General features: G+C 42.7%; 1 protein-coding gene and 1 pseudogene across 10 annotated transcripts in view; both read left to right on the forward strand.

The window, feature by feature from the left end:
- LOC114884001 (A-kinase anchor protein 2) overlaps positions 1-27761 on the forward strand; it is a 495611-nt gene that overhangs the window by 386685 nt on the left and 81165 nt on the right. The window lies entirely within an intron of this gene.
- LOC114884919 lies at positions 1228-1328 on the forward strand (annotated as a pseudogene).

Consider the following 27761-nt stretch of genomic DNA (forward strand, 5'->3'; position numbering starts at 1 on the left):
GTCTTAAACATTTATTTCAACTGTTGTTGATGAAGATGTTTCTAAGATGTCATAAATGACTACCCCGCCTCGACTACTTCTTGCCTTAGTGAGTTTACCATGGTGAACGTACTGTTGTCCTTCCACGTGATGTTAGCGTAGATACAAATTATAATTTTTAGAAGTGTAGAAGTGTAATCGCCAAAACTAGTCCAGTACAGACTCTGGAGGCTGGCTTTTGAGAAAACTAAAATCCCAATATAAATGTTATTTCTGTTCTTTGCCCCAGTCTCTGAAAGATGAGCGCCAGAAAAACGAGTTAATCAAGACCTTGCCTTCTTCCTATAGTAAAACAGGATGCGCTTTCTCCAGGGTTCAGCCAGAGGTTGTTTATTCCTTTTGAAGTGAATTCAGCGATTGAGGAGGTGCAGAAGAGGACAGACAGCATGGGCGGAGGGACTGAGAGCATCCTTGGGCCCATTGACCTCTTTTTCCCTTTGGTACATTTTTTTTTTTTTTGCGGTACGCGGGCCTCTCACTGCTGTGGCCTCTCCCGCTGCGGAGCACAGGCTCCAGACGCGCAGGCTCAGGGGCCATGGCTCACGGGCCCAGCCGCTCCGCGGCATGTGGGATCTTCCCAGACCTGGGCACGAACCCGTATCCCCTGCATCGGCAGGCGGACTCTTAACCACTGCGCCACCAGGGAAGCCCACCCTTTGGTACTTCTCTCTCAAATCTAGGAGCACCAGTGCTATCAGGCCTTGGGGGGACACGTTTGAGTAGGATCAAGGAACATGTAAGTGGCATTTGTTCCTTTCTTGGTTGGAGTCTCAGAAAGACTGCATGGGCCCTGCAACTGGAAAAGGTACCCTTTGGAGGTAGAATGCTGAAGGTTTCCTTATTCAGGAAGAGGATAGGGATGGGGATGAAATGATGGAGCTTCCCTCAAGTGGGTTTGTTTGTCTGTTTGTCTTGGAGGATACATGTCTGAGTTGGGGGAGTCATGGTGTGAATGCCAAGGAAGGGGAGAGAGCTGTAGAACTTGGTGGGGGTGACACTGTCCTCTGAAGCCCCCTTTTCAGGGACTTTGTGGTCGGTTGGATGCTTGATTGGAGCAGATGGGGTGAGCACAGCCAAATACACAGATACTATATCTAACGCCCCAGTTATCCAGAGCCACGGCAGGGCCCAAACTCATTAGTGCATTGGCCAAATTCTCTATAAGATCTACAGCATGTCACATAAACTGAGTCTTAGTTCCTTCATCTATAAAAAATGGGATACGGAGAAGATTAGCGTGGCCCCTGCGCAAGGATGACATGCAAATTCATGAAATGTTCCATATTTTTTATACATACTACTATATATAAAATAGATAACTAATAGGGACCTACTGTATATCACAGGGAACTCGACTCGATACTCTGCAATGACCTATATGGGAAAAGAATCTAAAGAAGTGGATATATGTATATGTATAGCTGATTCACTTTGCTGTACAGCGGAAACGCAGCACTTTAAATCAACTATACTCCAATAAAAACTTTTTAAAAATAATAAATAAAAATAAAAAATGGGGATACCAAAACGTACCTACTTAAGAACTTAAATGAGATAGGTATGGAAGCACCTTGAACATGTATTCTTCCCCAAATTGGTTGTTTTCTTTAATTAACCAACATTTTCTTTCATCTTTATGGCAGATGCAAATAAGTAAACAGTTTTTAAAGTTAATTTAATTTAATTTTTTTTTTTGCGGTACGCGGGCCTCTCACTGTTGTGGCCTCTCCCGTCGCGGAGCACAGGCTCCAGAGGCGCAGGCTCAGCGGCCATGGCTCTTGGGCCCAGCTGCTCCGCGGCATGTGGGATCTTCCCGGACCGGGGCACGAACCCGTGTCCCCTACATCGGCAGGCGGACTCTCAACCACTGCGCCACCAGGGGAGCCCTAAAGTTAATTTTAAAAAATTCTAGCAGTTGTGTAGCACATCAGTTGTTCATGCTTTACACTGATCAGATCTAGAAGCTTTGGGCACAGAGGTTCTCCAGGCCTGACCTCCACGCCCACCCCACAGCCCCCTTTTGACTTGGGGAACCTGGCTGACATCCTTCTCGTCCCCTTTACCCCTGAACACTTGCACTGTTGTATCGAGGCTTCTTCCAGTCTTCTTTACTTGCTCTCTCCTGATGTTTCGAGTAGGTCAGAAATTGCTTCTCAATGGGAAAATGGACCCAAATTTTCAGGACCCTAATCCTGGGCTTTAAGCTCACTCAGTGACTGGCAGTAGGATGGGGGTCACTGGGATTCCCCTTCACGAACTACTGCAAGCTTCTTTGCCAGCTTTCATGAGTTTACTCTGTCATAAGACAGGAACGTGGATGAATGTATTAAGTAAAGATTTGCCACGAGGGTTAAAATAAAAAAGGTTTTCAGAAGAGCCTGAGAAGCGTAGTGAATTCAGTCCTTTCTGTCTTATCACTGAACTTCTCACAGATTGGCAGTAGAGTTGGCTTCTTGGGTGGATGACTTATGTAGCAGCCAGATGAGGTGGGCACACCAGAAACATTATTTTGAGTTAATTCTTAAGTGCTACAAATCATTCTTCTTAACAAACGCATATAAAAGGTAACCTCCACCCTTGGTCCAAACCTCGCCACCAATTTCATGGTGCCACGCCTGTGTTAGGATGAGCCTGTGCGTTTAAGGAAGTGAGTCGGTTAGGAAAAGCAGTTGGGGATTCACAAACAGCGTGACTGAAAAAGCAGAACACTGTACCACCTAACCCAGTTTGTGATGCCCCTGTGAAGTTTTATTTTTAATCACTGTCTGCTGGAGGGAAGTCCCCCTCAGAACGTCTCCGCATGGGAAACTGTCCAGCTCAGGGCCGGTGACTCTCCAGTGTATATGTACTCTGTTTAAGGGCCTCAGCCCTGCATGAAGACCCAGTTTCCTGGGAATTTGCCTGTTCACTTGAGCAGCATATCTGGACATGTGATGCATCACCCCAGTGTCCATAGAGTGTCCATATGGTACAGACTGTCAGCATCACCCGTGTGGGAGGAGCCTGGATACTGCCTTTTAAACTGGTTTTGCTGGTGATGCCAAGACCAGGTGATGATGGCAATCCTGGTGCTCTGTCAACAGGTCTGTGAATTCTACCTGCACGTTCTGCCCTGTGGAGCACCCAGAGTCCTTATCTGCTATGTATGATTGGCGAGCAATCGAGTCAGTGTATATCAGTGGCGGTCCAGAACTATTAACCTCTCTTCGAACTACATAAGGATGTTTTTTCTTGCTCTGCATATGCTTTAGCGAGGAAGCCTTGAAAAGGATTGTTACTGTGCAGAGCAAGGATAAACAGTGATGCTAGAGCAGTTTTTCCTGGGTTGTCAAAGGGTGCTGGACTGGACGTTACCCCACAGGCCTTAGAGCGCCCTGGGTTGGTGAGGTGTTTAGAGGAGAATTTTGCCAGACCTTCCAGGGTTATTGTGTTTTGTCGGTTAGAAGGAAGAGTGTGTGTGTGGAACTGGTACCCACACCACTGCAAGTTCTGTGAAGAGAGAGGGGTTCCTTAGGCGGCCATCCTGTCCATCACCATGGCTTTTCCCAGGGTGTTTGTGGTGATCCTGTGGGCCTTGGACTGAGCTAGCGCTTCCCACAGCAGAGATCAGCCCTGCAGGCTCTGGGGGAAGCCCCGACCCTCAGATGCCTTTCTTCCCACCCAGCCTGAGCAGCCTCAAATGCAGAGCTCTGCCAGGGCCGCCTGAGCCCCGCACCTGGGTGTAGGTGGAGGAAGGCCAAACGACACTTTCCAGTAGGCGATTAACTGCCGGCTTGCTGCCCCTCTCCCAGTGCAGCTGACTGTCTCGGCTTCTATTCTCATGACGACATTTGCACAGTGGAATCATGCAGAAACTTACTTTGTTTGGAGCAATGCCTCACATACATTTTTTCTGATACAGCCTACAAATGGAGAAAGACACCATTGTTGAGCACTTTTCGTGGGTGGGTGGGGATGGTGAGAGAGTGATTTTCCCAAAGGAATACATCTTACTTAATATTCTAGAAAAATCAAGTACTACACAACCCTGAATTCAAAAGATCTCTCTGTATGTATGTTAGAATCAGGGTCTATGTGTCATGTGCTGTGTGATCCCAAGGCTGTATTTAGCCTGGCAAATTAGTATTTTTGCATTAGAACATTTTATCCTCGCAAAGGATAGCAAGGATTCTCCCCGTACACAATTCCAGATGAGTAGAGTTCATTCATTTGGGGAGGAATATGAAGAAACTGTTCTGGAAATTGAGATCCAACCCACAGCACTTGCGATTATTCCTGTTTGAGATCATTTTTCCTTTTGAGAAAAGTTGAAATCAGTGTTAAATGCAGCATGGAGGTGGACCCAGAGAGTGGGAGGCATTGCTTTTGCATGAAATCACAATGTGTACATTGTTTAAAAATATTCTTTTCATCGTATGCTTCATTACCAAAACAATTCACAGCCTCCAGAGGACGACAGATGTTATGGTGTAAGCAACAGAGAGAGTATAAACTAGAAGAAAGGAAAGGAAGAAATCCCTCCTTCTCCAACCACCACTCAGAATGGAATTGAGTTTTTTCTTCTAGGGACTTCCCTGTAATCCCCAGGGATGGCTTGACCTTGAGGTTTCTAGGCTTGGTGCTGGGAGGAGCTAAGAGGAAAAGGGGAGGGAATTAACATTTTCTGAGCGCCAGACACCAAACTGGTTGCTTTATCTTCAATGTCTTACCTAATGCTAGCAATCACCACCATTTTTCAAATGAGGATGCTGAGGCACTGGGAGGTTATCAGGTAACCAGCCAAGCTGTGCAGACGCCAGCCAGTTTTCTTAAGCAGTTTTCCTTCTTGTTACTAAACCAGTGCTAAAGGGCCCTGGTGCTCAGAGTGTGGTCTGAGGACCTGCGGCATTAGCATCACCATTACCCAGGGGCTTTGTTGAAACTAGAGAATCCTGAGCCCCATTCCAGACCTGCGGAGTTGGAATCTGCATTTGTAACAAAATCCCTAGGGACTTGTATGCACAGTATGGTGTGAGAAGCTCTACTACCCCGGACTTGGAGGGCGAAGGTCTGGCAGATACCACCGAGAAAACTAGCCAAACCTCAGGACTGCGATCAGCAGACTGACTTGAGGGATTGGTCTATCTGGGAGTGGGGATGGGTGCAACTATGAATAGAATCTAGCAGGATGCAGCTAAGCATCTTAAAATGCACAGGATGCCCCCCTCCCCTCGCAACAACGAATTATCTTGCCCTGAATGTCCACAGTGCTGATGCTGAGAAACCCAGATCTAGTCGTCCATATCTGGAATTCCCATCCTGTAGATATGCTTCCATAGCTTCCGATGCCTGCAACTCTCTAGCAAGTGTAACTTAGATGATACTGATTTGCATTTTGCTATGCAAATGTGATTCTCTTTACTGGGACTTGGAAAGAGTAAAAGAGCTGAAATTGCAGCATGATAGATATCCGTTAGGGTTATGAGAGTGTCTGGCTCTGGTACCCAGGATGTTGCAGAAATGTTTCTGAGTGTGTACGGAGTGCCCCCCACTGGGGGTCACTCCGCCCCCTCCAGTCCTGCCTGGCAACAGTACCTTTTGTTTGTTTTACCCCCCAAACTTGCCCAGGCCTCTGTTCTATTTCTCAGCCTCCAAGCAAGCTGTGTTGGGTCAGCTGTGATACCTGGAGGCAGGGGGAGGAAAGGGAATAAACGCAAGACTGGTGAAGGGAAGCAAAGCCTCTTTCCTACCACCTTGCCTCCCTGCCTGCCCCTGGGATCTACTCATCTCCCCCTTTTCTCACTCAGCTCCTCTAATTCCAGCACCTCCACTGACAAACACCTCTCCTCTCCTCTCTCCCTGCCCCTTCTCTCTCTAGGTTCTGGCCCAGAACGTCTGGAACTCTCTCCCCTCCATCCCCTCTGCCTCCCTCCCTCCTTTTCTCTCTGTCTTCCGTTTGTGAGCTGAAAATCAACCTGAATCACGACTGGGAAGTGAAACCAGGATGCCCAGTGTATATTAAGGGAGGGGAAAGTTTTGAACTGAAATTCTATCCGATAAAGAACGCTTGGCATTTATCTCCTTCAGAATGGCTACAAACACCTCTACCTACTTTCTTGTTCTACTCTGATTAAAACTTGCTTTTTCTCGAGCTCTAGAGTTGGAAAACAGAATTCTTTCTTGGTTCTAGTGTGTTTTCCAGCTTTCTTTCACTGTCGATATTATAACGATCATTTTCCTATACTTTTAAATGAACATTGTCATTGAAGTAGATTGTTCTCAACAAGTTTTAGATTTATCACCGAGGCATCCCAAGGAGAAGAAAATCTCTAAGCAACTTCTGTGTACCTTCTTTTCATAACTCTCGTGATCCTTTGCAAATGAAAGGGGACGCCTTGGGGAGTGACAGCAGGCTACACAGAACGTCCAGCTCCAGCATTTGGAACCAGAGGCCGGGGCAAATGAAGCTGGAGTGCTGGGCTTCTGGCCAGAGTGGAATGAATCTTCCCAGCACTGGGAAGCCTGTGTTTTTCCAGCAGACCAGCTGATCTACTCCAGAGGGATTTAAATTGGGAAATGGGGAGTTCTGGGGAATAGTGGAAATCAGAGAACAGGAGATCAATTGCTATGGAGGGTTATTGGTTATGTCACAAAAAGGGGGAGATTTGACATCTGGTAACTGATTCCTAGTAATTGTTTTGAGAAAATAATTGGGAAATCAGTATTAGAAACAATTTTGTCTTTAATATGAGTCCTAAAGGTGTATAAATGAGAGGAAGAGGACTTTCCTGGTGGTCCAGTGGTTAAAACTCTGCACTCCCACTGCAGGGGGCGCAGGTTCAATCCCTGGTGGGGGAACTAAGATCCCACATGCTGTGCATTGCGGCCAAAATAAATAAATAAATAAATAAATGAGAGGAAGAAAACCTTAGAGGACTTTGTCCCCCGAGGTACCCCTCCTGTCTTCAGCCCACACCCTCTAAGTGTGTTGTCACATCTCATGAACGCCTCAAGGGTCCTCTTGGGCTTGATAATGTATGCCATCTTTTGAAAGATCCACTAAATTCTTTGGGCCACAAATTATGCCTTTCAAAATTGTCCTGGAAGAATGCTAGTAAGAATCATTACACAATTGACTACTGCAAATCCTTGGACACATACAGAGTAACAATTACTGGGGCTTTATGAAGAATGGGTCCAAACCAAGGACAGAGTTTACATGAACAGAGGAAAACATAATTCAATATGTGTACAATTGAATAAAACCTTGAACCTTTAACATGGGCCCATTTTCATACACAAATTGGGATGAAGCTTCTTTCAAAAGAGCGTAACTTTGAAAAAGCTCAGATTTTCATATTTCTTCAGTGAGTTGAATCTTCCATAAGTGCAGATACTGGGAGATTAAAGGGGATTTAAGATGCTTCTGATAATGAATCTTCATTGAAAATCAGACCCTCTTCCAAGTGCCACATATGAATCACCATCTTTCTTTCTTTCTTTTTTTTTTTTTTTTGCGGTACGCAGGCCACTCACTGTTGTGGCCTCTCCCGTTGCGGAGCACAGGCTCCGGACGTGCAGGCTCAGCGGCCATGGCTCACGGGCCCAGCCGCTCCCCGGCATGTGGGATCTTCCCGGACCGGGGCACGAACCCGTGTCCCCTGCATCGGCAGGCGGACTCTCAACCACTGCGCCACCAGGGAAGCCCTATAGTGCCATCTTTAACCCTCGTAACGTCCTCCTGTTGGGAAGATACCAGTATTAGAAATTTTTGTTACAGATGAAGAAAGTGAGCACAGTGGTTTAAGACAAGGGCATGTATCTAGTAGCACAGTCAGAATTTGAATCCTTGTAGTCTGGCTTTTATACAGTCTCTTAATCTTTACCAAACTTATTCTGCCTTCTTTGTACTTAAGACAAACTAAACTTGCCGTCTCCTACTGCAGTTGAGGGTATGGATCTCAGTCCACAAGCAAAGGCTTGAAAAAAACAGCATTTTATAACTTATGTAAATTAACTTAATTTTGTCTCCAAGCCTTCAGTCTGTCCGGCTAATAGAAAATTTAACCTCAGTTATCTTGGGAAAACGCCCACCTTATGATTGTATCCAAGGTCTAAGGTTTTAGGAAAAGGGCCATCTAGACACCTCCCGACACCGGTTTTAGTTGTGATTTCCAGTCACGTGTCTATATTGCTTTGACTGTTTCTGTCCACGTGGGCAAGTTTGGGGCTCTCGGCTGTTCCACACAGGCATGGGGTAGAGCCCGGGAATCCTTGGCAAATCTGGGAACCTGGAGCCTGGAGCCTTTCCTCTCTGAAGTCTTGCCAGCTCTACTGGGAGCTTCCAGGGAACAGAGCAAAACACCCAGAGGTAGAGGATGGAAGGGTGCTTTCTAGAATGCCTTGCATAATCTTGTCTATAGCTTAGATTTTTACAAAAGCTAGGAAGAACCTTGACACCAGATCTCCAAAGCAAGCATCCTGCTGGCTGCCTGCCTGCCTAAGGGGGAGGAAGGAGGAGAGAACGTAAAAGGAGAAGACATTCATTAAGATCTCAGAAATATTCATGGACTAGAGTGGTGGTTGCCAGGGGCTGGGGGGAGGGAGGAATGGGGAGTTAGTGTTAAATGGGTACAGTTTCAGTTTTGCAAAATGAAAAGAGTTCTCTGGATGGGTGGTGGTGATGGTAGCAGAACAATGTGAGTATACTTAATGCCCCTGAACTGTACACTTGAAAATGGTTAAAATGCTGAATTTTATGTTTGTATATTTTACCACGATAAAGCATAGTCATCCACACAGAAATTTTATTTCATTGGTACCAATTTTGACTTTTACTAAAAACAGTCAAAAGATAAATCCAAATGACAGAAATAGAAAATAAACATCACCATCAAAAAAAAAAAAAAGTTCATGAAAAACTATCTTTTGAAAGCTAAAGGAGAGCAGTAGATTTGAATCCTCCAGTGGTGGGTGTGTTCACTTCTTTCAAGGGAAGCGCTGGTCTTGTCTGACCTCTGAGCCCATCCTTGGTCTTGAAGACAGTGGGCCCCGAACACCCGATGGTAAAGTGGCCTCAGAAAGTGTTTGAGGTCCAGCTGGTCCATTCCCTTGAAGAACACTCAGCAAGATGGGCCTGTGTGGTTCATGGTACCCTCTTTGGAGCCCACAGGACTGATTCGAAGAGGAGAACGAACATGTGTTGAGCTGTGTTTTCCTACTGTCTAGGCTGCTCTCTGGCCCTGGGATGAGGGCAGCTCCATAATTACCACACCTCTGTCATCAAAGGAATCCCGAGTTGTCACATTTCTCAATATTGTTTCCTTTGCAAATTAATTCTGGTTTGTCATATTTCCAAGGTGGAAACTACCTCTCCTCGCTTTTTTTTTTCCCCCACTGTAGCTCCATGATAAGGGAAATGATGGATGCCTGGACTTGTCTTCCAGCATCCAGGGCACTGCATATCTGGGCCCTGCAGGGGCCCAAGCTCTGAAACAGGAAGAGGTGCCTGTCGAGGTCTCAAAGACACACTTTCTTAGAGTTTGCTGTCTTCTCATGCTTCCCCGGCTGTCAGAAAGGGCATGAGAGTGACCTGGGGGTTGCGAGGCTGTGGAAACACAGTGGGGGCAGCCCTGGATGGCTCTTCCCCTCTGTGGGCTTTGGTGTCACCCCAGCAGGGTGACTTCCAGGCAGAGGGCCAGCTCCCCGACACCCATGACAGCGGGGTCCCTTCTGCCTGCCGGCCCTGAGAAGCATGCTGGGGCAATTCTGTGATGGCACTGCTAGTTCTTCCCCTTGCTTGTTTGTCATTTTAATTGTGGTAAAATACACATAACATAAAATTGACCATCTGGACCATTTTCAGTCACGTTAAGTACATTCACATTGTGGTGCTACCATCACCATGCATCCGTCCATGAAACTTTTCATCTTGTAAAATTGAAACGATTTACCCACTAAATACCAACTCCCCCTTCCCCTCTCCCCTTCTAGCCCCTGGTAACCACCGTCTACTTCTGGTCTCTGTTAGTTTGGCTACTCTAGGTAACTCATCTAAGTGGAATTACATAGTATCTCTCCTTTTGTGACTGGCGTAATGTCCTCAAGGTTCCCCCATGTTTTAGCAGCTGTTAGAGTTTCCATCCTTTTTAATATTGGTGAATTATATTCCAGAGTATGTCTATACCATATTTTGTTTATCCATCATCCATCGATGGACACTTGGGCTGCTTCCACCATTTGTCCCACCCTTGTTGTTGAGAGGCATGAGCCATCTGTGAAGTCCTCCGGAGATCAAAAGAATTCCCCAGTCCCTACTTTCAAGGAGTTCACTTCTCTAGCAAGTGCCAAAGTACTAATACAGGAAAAACTAAATCACAGTAAATCATCGTATGTTGAGACATCTGTCAGGACATGTCACAAGAGGATGTGGATTTGCAAAATGCATGGCTTAGAGAGAGTACACTCTATAGTGTGGATTCCAGAGGTAGGTAGCCCAAGCCCCAATCCTGGCTTTGTCTTTAGTATCCATGTCACTTTGGGGGAATTATTGAATCTTTCTAAGCTTCAGTTTCCTTCAGTCTGTAGAATGGGGGTAATAGTACTTTCCCCATAGAGTTGTTGAGAGGTTTAAATGAGAAAACATTGATAAAGAGTTTAACAGAGAGCCTGGCATGTGGTTAGCATTCAAGACTAACATATAGAGGAAGCAACCTATTAGCCACTAAATGCCAGTCAGTTCTTTTTAATATATTGTTCTTGTTCTCTTAATCTGACTGTAAACATTGGTGTCTGCATTTGCCACAATTTCGCAAATATTTGTGGTTCCTATTCTTTCTTTCCTCTTCATCTCCCTTTAAGATTATGGTAATTTGCATGGTAATCGATTTTGGAGATTCTCAGATTATTCAGTAAGAATAAGCTGTTTTTATCAGATAATTGATAATAAAAGTGAATATGGCCTGGCTTTCCTATCCATGGGAGGATATAAAATGAGGAAGGGAATGACCGTTAGTAGATAACCTTTATCTAACTGGTGAGGGAGTTAGCTTTCCCTAACTCTGGGCCCCTTAGAGAGAGGGGGAGGCCGGGTTCCATCTCTTGGTAACATAGGTCTGATAACGTTGCCTAAGTGGCTGTTCTCTCAATTAAAAATTTCATATTTAGATTATTTTAATCTCAAAGATGGAAATGCTCTCATTTTTTCTAGTAATGCTTAAGAAAACTTTACAAAATTAAATTGATAGTTTTGCTGAATGAAATATTTTTCTCTTCAAGGGTGCCCTAAGGCATTCTAGAATGTAGGTCTAAGGCACATCATCTGGCTGGTGCATTACTTTATTCTATTCCTGTTTGTCTGCTTGGTATTTCCAACCCAGGAGTCCACCGACTTCAAGGCAATTGAATCCATTATTACCCAGGAGAAAAAAAGTCTGAGTCTCCCTTGCCCCAACAGTAGGTTTCTTTCTAAAAAAATAAAAATAAAAAAAATAATAAAGGCATTTGAGAGGAGCGGGTGCAAACACAGGAACCTCCTCCTCCACCCTAGCTGTTGCTAAGCTGTAAGCTAATATTGTGAGAGAGAAAAAATATCAAGTTCTCAACTTTCTTTGCCATACCGCTTTGTATTTTTTACTAGCATTAACGAAGGTTTCCCCCCAAATGCTGGTGAAAGCTGAATGGTTTGTCCTTTAGTTTGTAGATTAGGGAGCTTTGCTTAGATTAACTCAAGGTGCCCAGGCTTCTTCCACTCCTCTTGGAGTTCTTTTTACACCTTCCCTATTATTCTGGTGGTATCTTTCTATCAGCTTTTCTGATCAAGTATTTATGGTGCCGATTACTCAGTCTGCTGGGGTGGGTAAAGGAATGCTGTGGTGCCTTTAAATATATTTGTCTATTTGTCATCAAAAGTGAAAACCAAACTTGGAGATTTCTTTTCTCTATTTAAATTTGGAGACTTTTCTTTTTGCCAAAATCTCTGGAGAATGATAAGGTAGCGGTGGTTGAAATACTTCTGCGGCTTTTAGCAAGGGAGGATTTAGCAAGTGAGAGTTTCCCAGATTGGGTTTAGATTCATATTTATGTTCCAAACTTTTTTCTTTTTTTTTCCTGTAATACCACAGTTTTGAGTATCAGCAGAACTTGGGGCAGATGGTATTTCATGGAATGTGTGTAATCCTTTGGGGTTGTACATTTTACTCAAATAAACTTTCATGACGGGTTGGTTAAATAGGACAAAGTCTCCCGCAGACTTCACTTGACTCTTTTTGTTCTTTTCCTGTTTTCCTGATCAGACTTCGGTCCAGCCCCCTTTAAAGAGGGCAGCTGAGTAGCGTGAAAATAAGGGTTTTAGGTGGTGGTGCAGTTAAGTTACTGAGGGATGTTATGGGTTTAGTCTCACTTGACACTAATAGTGAAGTGATATGGGAACCCCCCACTCCATCTGCTCCAGTGGTGGGTCTGGGGAGCTCTCCAGTGATGGAGAGTAACTCCTCTCTTGGTTTTCTCACTTCTGGGTACCAGAAATAATTAGCCCGTGGTTGGCAGAGTGTAGAACTGCCCACCAAGGAGGGATCTTACAGTACGGAAGCAAGAGCATAATGTAGGAAGGAAGTTGACATTTTTCAGGGTCAGCTCTACCTAATTTGCAAAATGTTATATTTTCGAAAGCCATCAAGTAATCCACAGACTCATCAAATCAAAGGGCTAGGTTGTAGGGAAAGAATCCTGTAGAATTGGGGAGTCCAGAACGACTTGATCAAGTTATTCTACCTCCCAAAGCCTTGGTTTTGTAAACTGCAAAATGGGCTAATAATACCTATGATTAGTTGTTGCTGTGCAGTAACCGATCCAGAGTGGCTGGTGTATTTTCAATAATATATATATTTTAAAAAATAAATAAATAATAATAATAATTAATTTATTTATTTTTGGCTGCATTGGGTCTTCGTTGCTGCACACGGGCTTTTTCTAGTTGCAGCCAGCGGGGGCTTCATTGCGGTGTGCGGGCTTCTCATTGTGGTGGCTTCTCTTGTTGTGGAGCACGGGCTCTAGGCGCGTGGGCTTCAGTAGTTGTGGCACGTAGGCTCAGTAGCTGTGGCTTGCGGGCTCTAGAACGCAGGCTTAGTAGTTGTGGCGCATGGGCTTAGTTGCTCCGCGGCATGTGGGATCTTCCCGGACCAGGGCTCGAACCCGTGTCCCCTGCATTGCGGGTGGATTCTTAACCACTGCATCACCAGGGAAGCCCTCAATAATATATTTTTAATAAATGTAAATTTCCCTTCCTCGACCATTCAGGATCAAGTAAGTTGCCATGTAAAAGTGTTTTGAAAACTACGGATATTAATTATTATTTGTGTTTGCCTCTTAGTTGACTTTAAAACATTTGTTTGTCCCAGGAACAGAAGAAAAATATCCCTTGATTGTGAGACAGGTGCATTTTTAGTATGTTAAGTCCACTGCCTATCTTTCTTTTCTTTTTTTAAATTTATTTATTAATTTTTATTGGAGTATGGTTGCTTTACAATGTTGTGTTAGCCTCCACTGCACAGCAAAATGAATCAGCCACACACATACAGATATCTCTTCCCTTTTGGACTTCCTTCCCGTTTAGGTTACAACAGTGCATTAGGTAGAGCTCCCTGTTCTATATTCCCAGCATGTTCCCATCAGTTGTCCATTCCTCCCACCCTACCCCTCTCCCCCTTGGTATCCATATATTTGTTCTCTACATCTGTGTCTTCATTTCTGCTTTGCAAGTAAGATCATCTATACCATTTTTCTAGATTCCACATATATGCATTATTATACAATATTTGCATTTCTCTTTCTGACTTACTTCACTCTGTATGGCACTCTCCACTGCTTATCTTTCTTGTGGCTCATTAACATGGTCGATTTCAACCCTTCAGTATCCCTGGCACAGAATCTTCACCTGTTTTCATCAAGTATGTTCTTGGGTCTTAAGTTACCAGATGATCCTGTGGGTGGGTCTCTGTCGGCTCCAAAATTAAATGACACGTGTGAGTTTTCTTACTGACTTAACTCAAAAGCCATAGGATGACTGGGAGGCACTGAGGAAATGACAGCTTCCAGATAGTCCATCGGCTTTCCAGAACCTGTGTCTTTGGGGAGACAAGTGAGGCAGAGCTAGAACTGCAGTTAAGTGACTCCCAGAGGCCCCTCACACTCACTGGTTTCCGCCTGGTCTGATTTATCAGGAGTGATGGGAACATGATTCAGAGATGGTCTTATAAGTATTTTTATTCTGGTTGAATCATATCTGGTGGCTATTTCCATTTTCCTAATGTTATCTGATTAGCTCAGGGATGCCCAACCTTTATTGTCCTGACTCACTGAGGGACGCTGCTTGGTCACGAATGGGGAGACCCTGGGGAGGAAGAGGGTTGGCAGGCATTCCCCCGTGGTGGGTATCCTGGCAAATTCCAGGGAGGGAAGCATGTGATCATGACTCCCAGCAAAGCCTTATTCAAACCTTGCAACACAACCCATTGTGGAAACCCTTTCATCGACGCTAATACATTCATCTTCTCCTGAAAGGAGGCTGAGCTGACTTCACCCTATCCCATATTGCACACCAAGAAACTGAGTCTCAGAGAGGCTAAGGGAATGGCTTAGAGTCCCACCCTTAGACCTGGTAAAATTCCAGGTGGATACAGACCACCAAAGTTAGAGGAGAAAGGAAAGTCTAGAAGGACTTTCTCCTTGTACTTTAAACTTTCCTGTATTGGTTGGGTAGCTTCCAAAGAGTGATGATAATTTTTTTTTTAAATCATTTTTAAAAAAACTAAAAATGTATTATATTTGTGATTATTATTCAAATTCAAAGAAATGAAAAAGGAGCTAATCAATCCTCTAGTTCAGTCCTCTCATTTTTACCTATCAGAAGACTAAGACAAGTGCCATTATTTGGTCAAGGTGATACATAAGCTGGCAAGTGGTATAAAATATACTTCAAAAACTTTATAGACTACCTGTGGTTATTAAAGCTCTGTATTCCACTAAATACACCTTTAGCTGCCTGAACTACCCCAGATGACTCTGAGCTGTACTGTTTTTTTTTTTTTTTTTTTTTTTGCGATACGCGGGCCTCTCACTGCTGTGGCCTCTCCCATTGTGGAGCGCAGGCTCAGCGGCCATGGCTCACGGGCCCAGCCGCTCCGCGGCATGTGGGATCTTCCCGGACCGGGGCACGAACCCGTGTCCCCTGCATCGGCAGGTGGACTCTCAACCACTGTGCCACCAGGGAAGCCCTGAGCTGTACTCTTGAAAGAAAGACTCCTGACCCTTGGCTTTGGGGTCTGTGAGACTTGGGGTGAGAACTTGGTGCTTCCTGGTACTTGTATGTCCTCGGGGCACGTGACGCTTCTTACTTATATCTATTTCTTCATCTGCAAATGGGAATAATAATTCCCATCTTGCAAAGTTAGAATTAGAAATTAGAGGCAATGAATTAGGTAGAATCCATCTGAAATCACCGTGTTTATAGATTAAGATGGTCAAGTATTGGGAATGTTGTATAGTTTAACCTAAAATATAAAGAGCCTGATAGATGCTCAGTAAATAGTAACTGTTCACATCATAATAGGGGATGCAGCAGAATTTTTATGGATATTATAGTGAGGTCCCAAATGTCTGTTTTCTTTTTTCAAGGAAACGGGGAAGACCAAAATGGCTCTGCGTTTTCTTAAATTTTACAGGTGATCTCTGACTTTGGAAAGCTTCTTACTTGAGTGCCCGCCCTCCCCCCATGGCCCTTCAGGACGTGATCATTCTTTTGATGTCTTTGACGGTTCATGGCTCAGTTAACTTTCTTCCATTGCTCTTGGGGACAGGTCCTCTGTAACCCCTCCTTCCGGTTTTCTTTCATTGAAGATTAGTTATTTTTCTTTTCTTTATTTTTTATTTTTAAATTTTATTTATTTTTGGCTGTGTTGGGTCTTCGTTTCTGTGCGAGCGCTTTCTCTAGCTGTGGCAAGCGGGGGCCGCTCTTCATCGCGGTGCGCGGGCCTCTCACTGTCGTGGCCTCTCTTGTTGCGGAGCACAAGCTCCAGACGCGCAGGCTCAGTAGTTGTGGCTCACGGGCCCAGTTGCCCCACGGCATGTGGGATCTTCCCAGACCAGGGCTCGAACCCGTGTCCCCTGCATTGGCAGGCAGATTCTCAACCGCTGCGCCACCAGGGAAGCCCCCGAAGATCAGTTATTTTTAGGTTAGAAACTTTTCTGCACAGTAACTGCCCCTCACTAATGCATAGAAAATGGATACCCTTTCAGGATTTTTAGCACTGTTATAGTTTCTCTTCAGATAAATTTTGGCTAAAACTCTATAAAATTCACCTAGACTGAAGTAATAGTATTGAGTTATAAGAACCTGAGGATGATTTTGGGGATTCCTGTGTTCTGGACGTCACTCTGTAATTACCTAAATGTTTTGTCTTGGGCTTTATATGACTAGTTTATAAATATACAAGATTTATAAGGTCATTCTAAGTAAAAAATTTGGTTATTTATGGTTTTTCTCGGCATTATATATTCATAGATAGTGCAGACATTGAGCGTTAAGGAAACAGTGAGGGGTGAGTTATTTTTAGTTCATATTATTATTTCATTTTATTGGATTTTTGAATTTTTTCTTCTCAGATTTTCTCTGAACCCGTATAACACTACATCCAGGGAGATGTGCTACTTAAGCTTGTTGGTAAAAGAAATTTAACCATGTTTCGCTATAAAACAAACCACTGACATGGGCAGAGGTGGGGGGAGAGGGGAGAAAGAAATAGAAGAAAATAATGAGAAAATCCTAAATCTTCATCACTTTCCATAGGCTTCAACCCAGTTTTCTACTCCCCAAAGTGACAGGCCAAGCCTTTTTATTTGTTGTCTTTTGAACGATTAAGGAAAAGGAAGCTGACATTCATGTAAAACTTAACTCACTCAACAACTTCAGATGCCTGGTGGTAACATCACTCTGCACACATTTTCAAGATTTATCTTGTTTCATTAAAACTGCAGATGTTATGTCATGTTTTACTTGTCTACATAGTTTTATTACCAGGCGACTTAGTAGTCTTGCAGTCTAGGTAAAAACAGGAAAGAGAAGAAATGGGAAAGTTGGAAGAATAAATTCCACCACCTCCAGTGTGGCGGTGATTGTTAGTAATGAAATATGAAAGGATCAGGTACCGTGCATTTAGATGCCCTATGAAGAAAGCAGATCTAAGGTAGTAACATTCAAACTTTTAAAAAAGTTTTATCATTTAGTTAGATTTCCCGGGTGGCCACTAGAGAATGGATTTGGAGGAGCTTGCAGTGGTCCAAGGCCAGTGAGGGCTTTTGAGGGCATTGGCGGGGATAACAAGGAAGACCTGACCTTTCATGTGACCCCCTCCTTGGCTCCCTTCCCAGGCTTCCTCCTTTTGTCTTTTTCTCCTCTGTAAGGTCAGGATTCCATGGCAGCCTTTGAAGATCTGGCACTTAGCTTATGCTCTGAGAATTTACCAAGTGAATTCTTGCTTCTCGTAAATAGTAATCCACCAGCCTGGGTAGCATGTAGGAGAAACAGGATGGGATGTCCAGCCATGGACCAGGTTGCCAGCGCTAACGCGGGGCTCATTGCAACATAGCACCTTCTGCCTGTGTGTGAAGGATGGAGGAATGCTGAGCTTGAATCATGAGGGTAAAAGTAGCCTCTCAAAATACCCTGCAGCCATGCTGGGATGGATGGGATGATGGACTCACTCTGGACCAGCTCCATGGCTTGCCTGGCAGGTGGCCAAGCAGAATGGGGCGGTCCCTGATTGATCAGAGGTCTCCAGAAACTGCCTGCTGCTAACCTTGGATCTTTCTAGAATCATGTAGATGATAGAGTTTGCCTGTGGTGTCAGTTGTGGAAAAGGAAGAAAAACTGAAGGTGGACCTGAGAGAAATGATTTGTCCTGGGTCCTCCCTGTTCTGAGAATGGCACTAAGGGTTTGAAGGAAAGGATGGGGAAGACATTGGTTGCGAGAGATTGGTAGTTAGGACACAGGCATCCTTACGTGCAGGAGTCATGTTTTGTTTAGGGGAGCAGTGTTTATATAGCATAAACGCTCTGGAAGTATATGGACCACCAGGAGGCATAATCTATCCATATGATGCCTGCCCTACAAAGGCAGTCAGCCTGCCCAGATAACCCACTGCAGAGAGCAGCCAGCTTTTAGAGACTACTCTCTAATTAAATGACTTTCTTCCCTGTACCTTGCTCTCACTTTGTGGGCTACTCAGTTCATTTCCCCTGTCTGTTGAGTTCGGCCCCAGTTCCACCTTGGTCGACACCCCAAATGACCCTATTTCTTGGGCTCACCTAGCTGGCATTCCTCTTTCCTTCCTTACTTAACTTTGTGTGTCAACTTCAATGTGATTTTCTAAAGAGAACATATTATTAAAAAAATGGAAATCTGAGACAATGAGGAAGAGTAGAAATACATCACTGTTTATTTTTAGGCCCAAGAAGTCACACAGCGACAAACCCAAACAGTTAATTATTGCCTTAGGAAAGGTTTCTACAACTGTGCTTGCCAGGTACAAGAAAGGAAAATTATAATTGATTTCTGCATTACTCTTGGAATAACCTCATCATAGATTTTCAAGCACAGACTGAGCCTTTTTGTAAAGCCCTGAAGCTTCTATCTGCAAGTCCATCTGAAGGACAGATTCCCTGTTCTAAGCAAGAATGTGTCATCGCTGGCCTTGTGTTTTCAGATTGACACAAAGCTTTGGGGGAAAAAATGCTGTAGTAAAAAGACTAAGGGTAGTTCTTCCATGGGAGTTCCTGGAAACTTCTCAACTGGGACATTTGAAGCAAGCCTCATGACCTGACCTGAGAATTGCCACAGCTGACATGCTTTTATAGGATGTTCTACAAGGACCTGTTTTTGTGATCCACAGACTTGGGCCATGGTTAGCCTAGTTTGTTGTTTTATCTCAGTTACAAGACTTTTAGTAAAAGAATAAACAAGAAAGTTCAGATGAGTCAAGAATGTATTTTAATAAAGAAGATGTGGTAGAGATATACAATGGAATATTACTCAGCCATAAAAAAGAATGAAATAATGCCATTTGCAGCTACATGGATGGACCTAGAGATTATCATACTAAGTGAAGTAAGTCAGACAGAGAAAGACAAATATCATATGATATCACTTACATGTGGAATCCAAGCAAACTAAGTCAGAAAGACAAATACCATGTGATATCACTTAGTGTGGAATCTAAAATACGACACAAATGAACATATCTGTGAAACAGAAACAGACTCACAGATGTTGAGAACAGACTTGTGGTTGCCAAGCGGGAGGCAGGTGGGGGAGGGAAGGATTGGGAGTTTGGGATTAGCAGATGAAAACTAGTATGTATAGGATGGATAAACAACAAAGTCCTACTGTATAGCACAGGGAACTATATTCAATATCCTGTGATAAACCATAATGGAAAAGAATATGAAAAAGAATGTATTTGCCTGGGCTGATATAACTGGCTGTATAACTGAGTTACTTTGCGGTACAGCAGAAATTAACACAACATTGTAAATCAACTATACTTCAATAAAATTATAAAAAGAAAAGAATGTATTTTAGATGCCAGCTCTAAGGATGTAACTAGAGGGCAAATGATGCTAAGTTTTCAGTTTCTCCAGGGACTCGGGTTTACATCCAACGTCATCACTTCTATATGGAAGATTCTACCCAAAAGTCTTTTCTCTGTGCAGGTTCTGAAAAAAATTTGGGGTGTACTATATTTCTTAAATGTAACTAGCAAATATATTATGAAGATGTGTTAGTTATTTTCTAAAGGCTGACTTGATTGCTACTTGGCATAAACTTTTAACTGTTCTTTTGTTCCGTCAGGATGTTTATATAGCTTCACGTATCTCTCCACAAAATACATATTAATTGCCGAGGGAACAGAGTAAATTTGCAGTGGAGGAACCTGGCAGACACCACCCTAGTCTGAAATTAAAAACTACCACCATGAGTAATTGGACAAATTGACATTGATCACCATCTGATGAGATGAGCAAGAGAAAAACACAGCATCACTTCTGTGATATTCCTACAAAAACTTGTAACTTGGATCTAATCATGAGAAAATATCAGATAGCCCCAAATGGAAGAGCATTCAGCAAAATAACTGGTTTGTAATTTTTTAAAGCATCGAGATTATGAAAGACCAAGAAAGTGCCCCAAATTGAAGGAGACTAAAGAGACATGAGAATAAATGCCACATGGGACCCTGGATTGAACCATTTTTTGATAAGAACATAATTGGGATAACCGTTGAAATTTGAATGGGGTCTGTAGTTTAGGTGGTGGGATTCTGTCAATGTTAATTGCGTGATTTGGAGGCTGTACTGTGGCTAGGTAAAAAAAGGTCCTTATTTTTAGGAACTGTACACTGAAGTATTAGGAATAATGAGCCTTACATTTGCAACTGACTCCAATGGTTTAGAAAAGAATTATATACACACATATTCTAATAAGGTTTTAAGGTAGGAGACGTTATTATAAGAGACGAATTAGAAGGATATGCTCTTTCATGCGGGGACAGTTATTTTTGCTGTCAGTTTGACAATCTTGAGAAAATTCTAGCTGATGCTTGGGTGCCACTGTTTCCATACACCAGTCCTGGAGTCTGCCCCTGCTCTTCTGAGACTTGAGTGGAAAGTAATTTCAAATATGTTGTGAAATTTACCAGTGTAAAATTGCTGCTGTGAACAGGATTTAATCTGTTTAGGGCTTAGACACCTTATCTTCAAATTCCTCTGACATGAAGTATTGAGCTAGCACTACATAAAAGTGTTTGAAGACTGAATCAGATGTGTATGTGATTCATATAAGTGTATAATTTACCTATAATATTTATTTTTCCTGGTTATGAAAATACTACTATAAAAACTGTAGATACACAAAGTATAAAAACAATAAAAAGAAAATAAAGTTCAAATAGAATCTCACCACTCAGAAACCACAGGCCACTGGTAATATTTAAGCTTCTTTCTAATATATATTTTTTAAACTGTCCCCATTCTTTTTTTTTTTTTTTTTTGCGGTGTGTGGGCCTCTCACTGTTGTGGCCTCTCCCGTTTCGGAGCACAGGCTCCGGACACACAGGCTCAGCGGCCATGGCTCACGGGCCCAGCCGCTCTGTGGCATGTGGGATCTTCCCGGACCGGGACACAAACCCGTGTCCCCTGCATCGGCAGGCGGACTCTCAACCACTGCCACCAGGGAAGCCCATAAACTGTCCCCATTCTTGAGACAGCATGCTGAATATATAGTTTTCCCTAAAAACTCAAAAAATATTAAATATCAAAAAACATTTGTTTTGTATCCTAATGTTTTTATTCATTTTAGCATAAGCATTTTCCCAGTAAAGAAATTTCAGATAGTTTTTAAGCTTTTCATTTTCACATAATTTTCAACTTAGAAAAGAGTTGCAGGAATAGTACAAAGAATTTTTGTGTTGCTTTAACCAACTGCTAACATTTCTCATAGTTGCTTTCCCTCTCTCTCTTCATATTCATGTATATGTGAATTTACATATATAATGTACGTGTATTACATATATTTAGATATTATTTTTAATGCAGCTTTTTTCTGAACCATTTAAAAATAAGTTGCAGATATCATGCCCTTTTATGTTATTTTATAGTCATAATAAAGTTTGAAAATTCAGGAAATTTGATATTGATACAGTACTAATATCTAATATAAACTGCATTTTCATATATTGCCAGTTTTCTCCAAAATGCTCTTTATAGCAATATTTTTTTTAACCCCCAAACCAGGATCCAATTCAGGATCATTTAGATGTCATGTCTCCTTAGCCTCTTTTCTTCTGGAAAAATTCTTCAGCCCTTTTCTTTTTTTTTTTTCTTTTAATTTTTCTTTTCTTTTTTTGGCTGCTTTGGGTTTTCGTTGCTGTGCGCAGGCTTTCTCTAGTTGTGGTGAGCGGGGGCTACTCTTCGTTGCGGTGCATGGGCTTCTCATTGCAGTGGCTTCTCGTTGCAGAGCATGGGCTCTAGGCATGTGGGCTTCAGTAGTTGTGGCACACAGGCTCAGTAGTTGTGGCTCGCGAGCTCAGTTGTTGTGGCACACGGACTTAGTTGCTTTGCGGCATGTGGGATCTTCCCAGACCAGGGATTGAACCTGTGTCCCCTGCATTGGCAGGAGGATTCTTTTTTTTTTAATTAATTAATTTTTTTTACATCTTTATTGGAGTATAATTGCTTTACAATGGTGTGTTAGTTTCTGCTTTATAACAAAGTGAATCAGCTATACGTATATCCCCATATCCCCTCCCTCTTGCACCTCCCTCCCACCCTCCCTATCCCACCCCTCTAGGTGGTCACACACCACCTAGCTGATCTCCCTGTGCTATGCGGCTGCTTCCCACTTGCTATCTGTTTTATATTTGGTAGTGTATATATATCCATGCCACTCTCTCACTTTATCCCAGCTTAACCGCTGCACCACCAGGGAAGTCCCAGCCCTTTTCTTGATGTTGACGTTTATGAAGAGTACAGGAAATGTCCATCCATGTAGATTACTCGGTTTTCTACACACGGTGGTAATAACTATTAAACATTCCATTGAAATATATTTAGATAATGGTTTATGTTGGGCAGTTAGGTGGCTTCCAGATGTTTGCCTTTATAAATAATATTGCAGTGAACAGCCTTATACTTATGTTTTTGTAAGCATCCCTGATTATTTTTGTCTAAAAAAATCCTGGAAATGAAAATGCTGGGTAAATTAGCCTGGGTATGACAACATATTTCCAAATTGCTTTTCAGAAGGGCGAAAAGGGCAGTAATAGAATCTCACAGGTTGCCAAATGAACCTCCATTTTTGAAACCCAGGAATCTAAAAGAAAGACCTATGGAATATATTTTATGTTGTTACTGTTTTTAAGTTTTCTCTCATATTTTTGTTAGATGTGCTGTGTTAAGTAAAAATGCAGGGTCCAAAATTATGCACACTTCATGTTTAGAAGTGTAGAGAAGACAGAGTTGCCAAAGCGGCCTCTGAGTTGTGTAGGCAAGCCAGTTGTTCTGGGTTGTTTATTCATTTGAAATTGATCCTGGCACCCATCGAGGTAAGATTACTGTATCTTTGCTTGGGGCTTCTTTTCACTACCCATATAGATAAAGCTTTAATATTTATTTTATGGGCAATTTTTAACATCTAGCGCATGAGTGAGGCTGTCACACAGATTGTATCCCTCCAGTGCCAGGCCCAAGCACAGCACTTGTCTCAGAAATGATACTAGTAGGCCTTTGTTCAATGAAGTGGATAGATTTGGTGGAGAGCGCTCAGTGAGTCAGAGTTTGGGGAATCGGTGCTCTTGGTAGTTAACAGCATAAGCTCTGGAGTCTGACTCTTGGGTTTGAGTCTCAGCTTACCACTTACTTGCTGTGTGACAATGGGCAAATCCCTTAACCTCTCTGAGCCTTGGTTCCTTTATCTGTAAAAGGGGGATCATAATGGTACCCATCTAATAGGGTAGTTGTGAGGACTAGGTGAGATGACACATAGAAAGTCCTAACGTGGCACATTCTAAACCCACATTCAGTGTGAGCTTTCATGATTATAGTGACTGTCCATTCACTTTGAGGTTGTGCTTTTGAGGTTGTGCTTTACAGTGGCAAAATCACTTTTGCATCTTGTGAGGTGGGTAAGGCAGGTGTTAGTTCTTCCCTTTGACAGGTGGGAAACCCAGGTTCAGAGAGGAGCTGTCCTCTGCCAAGGCTGTGGGGCTAGTACACGGCAAGGCCAGGCGTTCATCCCTGTTCTGTGACTCATAGGTCAGGGCTCTTGTTCCTGAGATCCGCTGCCTCTTTCATAACTCTGTACCTGGAAGTCCAAAGCTTTCTGGGCAAATGTTAAAGAAACACCAGGATATGTGTTGATATAGACCAGGCATCAGCAAACATTTCTGTAAAGAGCAGGCAGTCAATATTTCAGGCTCTGCCGGCGGTGTGGTGTGTGTTTGAATTACTCTGCTCTGTCTTTGGAACTTGAAAACTGCCTTAGACAATATGTAAATAAGTGGGCATGGGTGTGTTGCAATAAAACCATATTTACAAGAACCTGTGGCAACCAGATTTGGTTCCTGCATGGGCTGTGTTTTATCAAACCCTGATTTAGACAGTTGGTGCACTTCTGGTGGGGGGAGCATGTACATTTCATTATGTCGGCCACTCAAGAACCTTCTTTTGAATCCTTAGACATAGTGATAAATGAGCCAGTAGCTTAGGCCCGGGCACTTAGTAGGTACTTGGTCACTGCTCGTCAAATACATGAGAATTTCTTCTATCAGTCTGTATTTTCCTATGGAGAATTTTTCTAAAGTTACATATTCCTAGATTTTAAAAAAGATCGTGGTTTATTTAGCATTTATGAATTTTCAACTTTTTTGTTTTTGTAGCATGTCATTCTGAAATGACATTAAAAGCACATTGGGAAAAGAGCTCTTATCCCCAAATGTGTATGAAAAAGTTTTTTTCAGATATTTTTAGTTTTTATTATATATCAGTTTATTTGATTTTCTTTCTCTTGCAGTGAGGGTAATTTTTAATAAAAACTCTCTTTGGGGATTTAGACAGCGTTTGTTTTAATTAGAAAGATATCTCATTTTGTACTCTTAGACTACTGTTGACTCAAATAATTTAAAAAATAAGGGCTGAGGACACATTTGTTCTTTCAAATTAAACAACTACTCTTTGTAACCTAGATAAAAGCCAGCCTGTGGATATGCATGCATGGGGTTTTGCTCCAAGAATATTTCTCGTGGTGTGGGAAATGGCAGTGGTGGCCTCTTGACCCTCAGGCCAAAATACATTTAGTTGTACTTCGACCATGAGAGCGACCCCATATGACAACTAATTTTAGGAGATTTGTGTAGTTAATTTGAAATATTGCCCTGGGCAGTCCAACCTTGGCTGAATAAAGATGTTTTCTTTTAAAATCAGTACTTTGTTGCCTTCAATGATTATTCTGTATCAATCTGCCAAGAACTATTATTTCCCATTTGTAGAATCTGATGAGGTCCCTCAGAATCTCCTGGCTGTGGTCAACATTTCATCTGAAAGGCAGCAAATATACCTTTCTGTTGTACAGCAGGGAGTGAAAACATGTAGCTTTTTCTTTTTGGCTGCGCCGCGTAACTTGCGGGATCTTAGTTCCCCGACCAGGGTTGGAACCCGTGCCCCCTGCAGTGGAAACACGGAATCTTAACCACTGGACTGCCAGGGAATTCCCATATGTAGCTTCTTTTAATCTTCAAGCTGAGATATTAGGTTAATCATCGGTTTCCCTTGGTTTTTCCACAAAGAATCGTATGGAAAAGACTTCGATACAGTCATTGTGATCCAGCCAGTGAATGGAGCAGTACCGTCCAGTTCCGTTCTAGGGGATGCACAGCATTGCACTGTGCATTTGTCTCTCTGTACTTGTTGCCAGCTGGGAGAGATAGAGACTTGGGTTGGACGGTTGAGGTTCCCTGTCTCAAAAAGTATCTTTCTTCTCTGTCTCTTCATCATTCAGTTTTGTGAACCTACCATTTGGCAGCTACTAAGTGCAAGGCACTGTGCTAGGTAACCCTGGGGATATAAGCATGTAATTCATCGCTACTGTTAAACTACTGTATCCCAGAAGGGATTTGAAGGCAATTTGAAGGCTGCATCCCAGAAGGGAGACCAATGGTAGTCACTGGCAAACTGGCAGGCAAGGTCTTCAGTGTCTTCTGTTTTTCTAAAAGAAAAAAAACTTGGGAGGGAAAAAAAAGTCATATATTCCATCAGTTTTCAACCCTGTGTTTTATGTCACTAGGAAAGATTCAATAGAAGTTGCCAAGAATATTGACAGCTCTAGATAGTCAAAACCGTTGAGGTGTGATGTCAGCTCGGGTAAGAGATGGGGGAAGCACAGTGCAGCCTGTCTGCTTAGCACGCATAGTGGTTATGATTAGACGTGGGAAGCGTGTACTTAGAGCACCGTCATCCCTGGTCATTTTTCTGATCCCTCCGTCTATAAAAGCTGTGCCCACTGGTAATTTAGAAAGAATTGGATAAGCTGAATATTTAAAGTGTTTTGAGCTCAGGAAACTAATAAACAGAAAGTTCAAGAATCTGTGGTTTGTGTTAAAGTATTTTTATCTTTCCAGAGATGGAATGAAAGGTACATATTTAAAGTGAATGCAACCGGGACTTTCCTGGTGGGCACAGCCAAATAAATAAATAAATAAATATTTTAAAAAATAAAGTGAATGCAACCTACTGTATAGCACAAGGAACTATACTCAATATTTTGTAATAACCTATAAGGGAAAAGAATCTGAAAAGTTTTATATTTATATGAATCACTCTGCTGTATACCTGAAACTAACACGACATTGTAGTGAAAGTGCGGGGTCCTAACCACTGGACTGCCAGGGAATTCCCCTAACACCACATTGTAAATCAACTATACTTCAATTTTAAAAAAGGACAAAAATTTAAAAATATATAAAAAATAAATAAAGTGAATACAGTAAGTAGAAAGAAGTACTGCTTCAACCTGGTAACATTGCAGAAATTGCTTTGGGAGTGCTGCAGAAAGACTATGTACCTATTAATCAATAAGAGAAGGTGATTCTTCTGACACTCTATTTGCTTAATTTTCCAAAGCCTTCTAGAAGATGTCTATTTTGGAATGTCAACCAAACTAGCTCAAGTTGAAGGTTTTCCTCTTGATGAAAAGTAATGAAGCCAATGATATTTTTTTTCCAGGGGGAAAAATTTACAACTTGCATGAGAGCATTTCGTAGAGAATTACTGTCGTTTGGGTTTGGAAATTCACATCGTTAAAAAGAGGAATTTTGGAAAGGCAGGGGTGGACTAGAATTGTGGCTTGTATGTTGCCTGTAATCCTGTATTCCTTTTCTTAGGAACCTATTTTTCTTAGGGGATTATGTTCTGAAAATAGAGCACACCACACTTACCACCTGGCTTGGTGGGACACAGCATTTTGTTTACTGTTTGGGCTTATGTTCTGCGGACATGAGCATTTTCACAGACAATCCCAGGACTGAAAGGGCTCTTAAAGGTCAGCTAGTCCAGCCCCAGCATCCCTGTCCCAAGTGGTCTTTCTGCCTACAACTAGAACCTGATTTTCCAGTGGCAGTCCAGCCTGTATTTGGACAGTGCCCAGGTGACAGAAAATTCTCCCATATATGAACTTGAATCTCACGTTGGCTTCTCTTCCTGTGCTTCATCATTGTTGGGAGTTTCATCAAGCCTGTGCAGTTAGATATTACAGATTTGAGGAAATGTTTTCACACTCACACCATACCCCCACCCCACCCAGCCTTCACCATCACGCCCCCATTCCTCCACCTGTATCTCATTTGATAGTTAAAGCCCTTTACCGCCAACCTCAACCTTCTTAATATGTGGAGTCAAGAAAGGAACCTGTGTTCTAGTCCAGAATATCACTTCTCTGGCTCTTAGTTTTACACTTTTGTTAATATAGCCCAAGGTAATATGGGAGGGTCAGGCTCTAAAGGGTAAGGCTTGGTGTGGCAAATAAAAGTCACCCCTGGAATCACCCATGAAGTACAATCTATAGAAAAAGCACATGGTTTTGTGTCTGTAGCCCTTCCAATAAGTCCTGTTATCCTAAGGTTTAGAACTACTGATCTGGCCT

The sequence above is a fragment of the Monodon monoceros genome, unplaced genomic scaffold (assembly GCF_005190385.1).
Source record: "Monodon monoceros isolate NGI ecotype Baffin Bay Population unplaced genomic scaffold, NGI_Narwhal_1 Super_Scaffold_5, whole genome shotgun sequence".
In the NCBI taxonomy this organism is placed as follows: Eukaryota; Metazoa; Chordata; class Mammalia; order Artiodactyla; family Monodontidae; genus Monodon; species Monodon monoceros.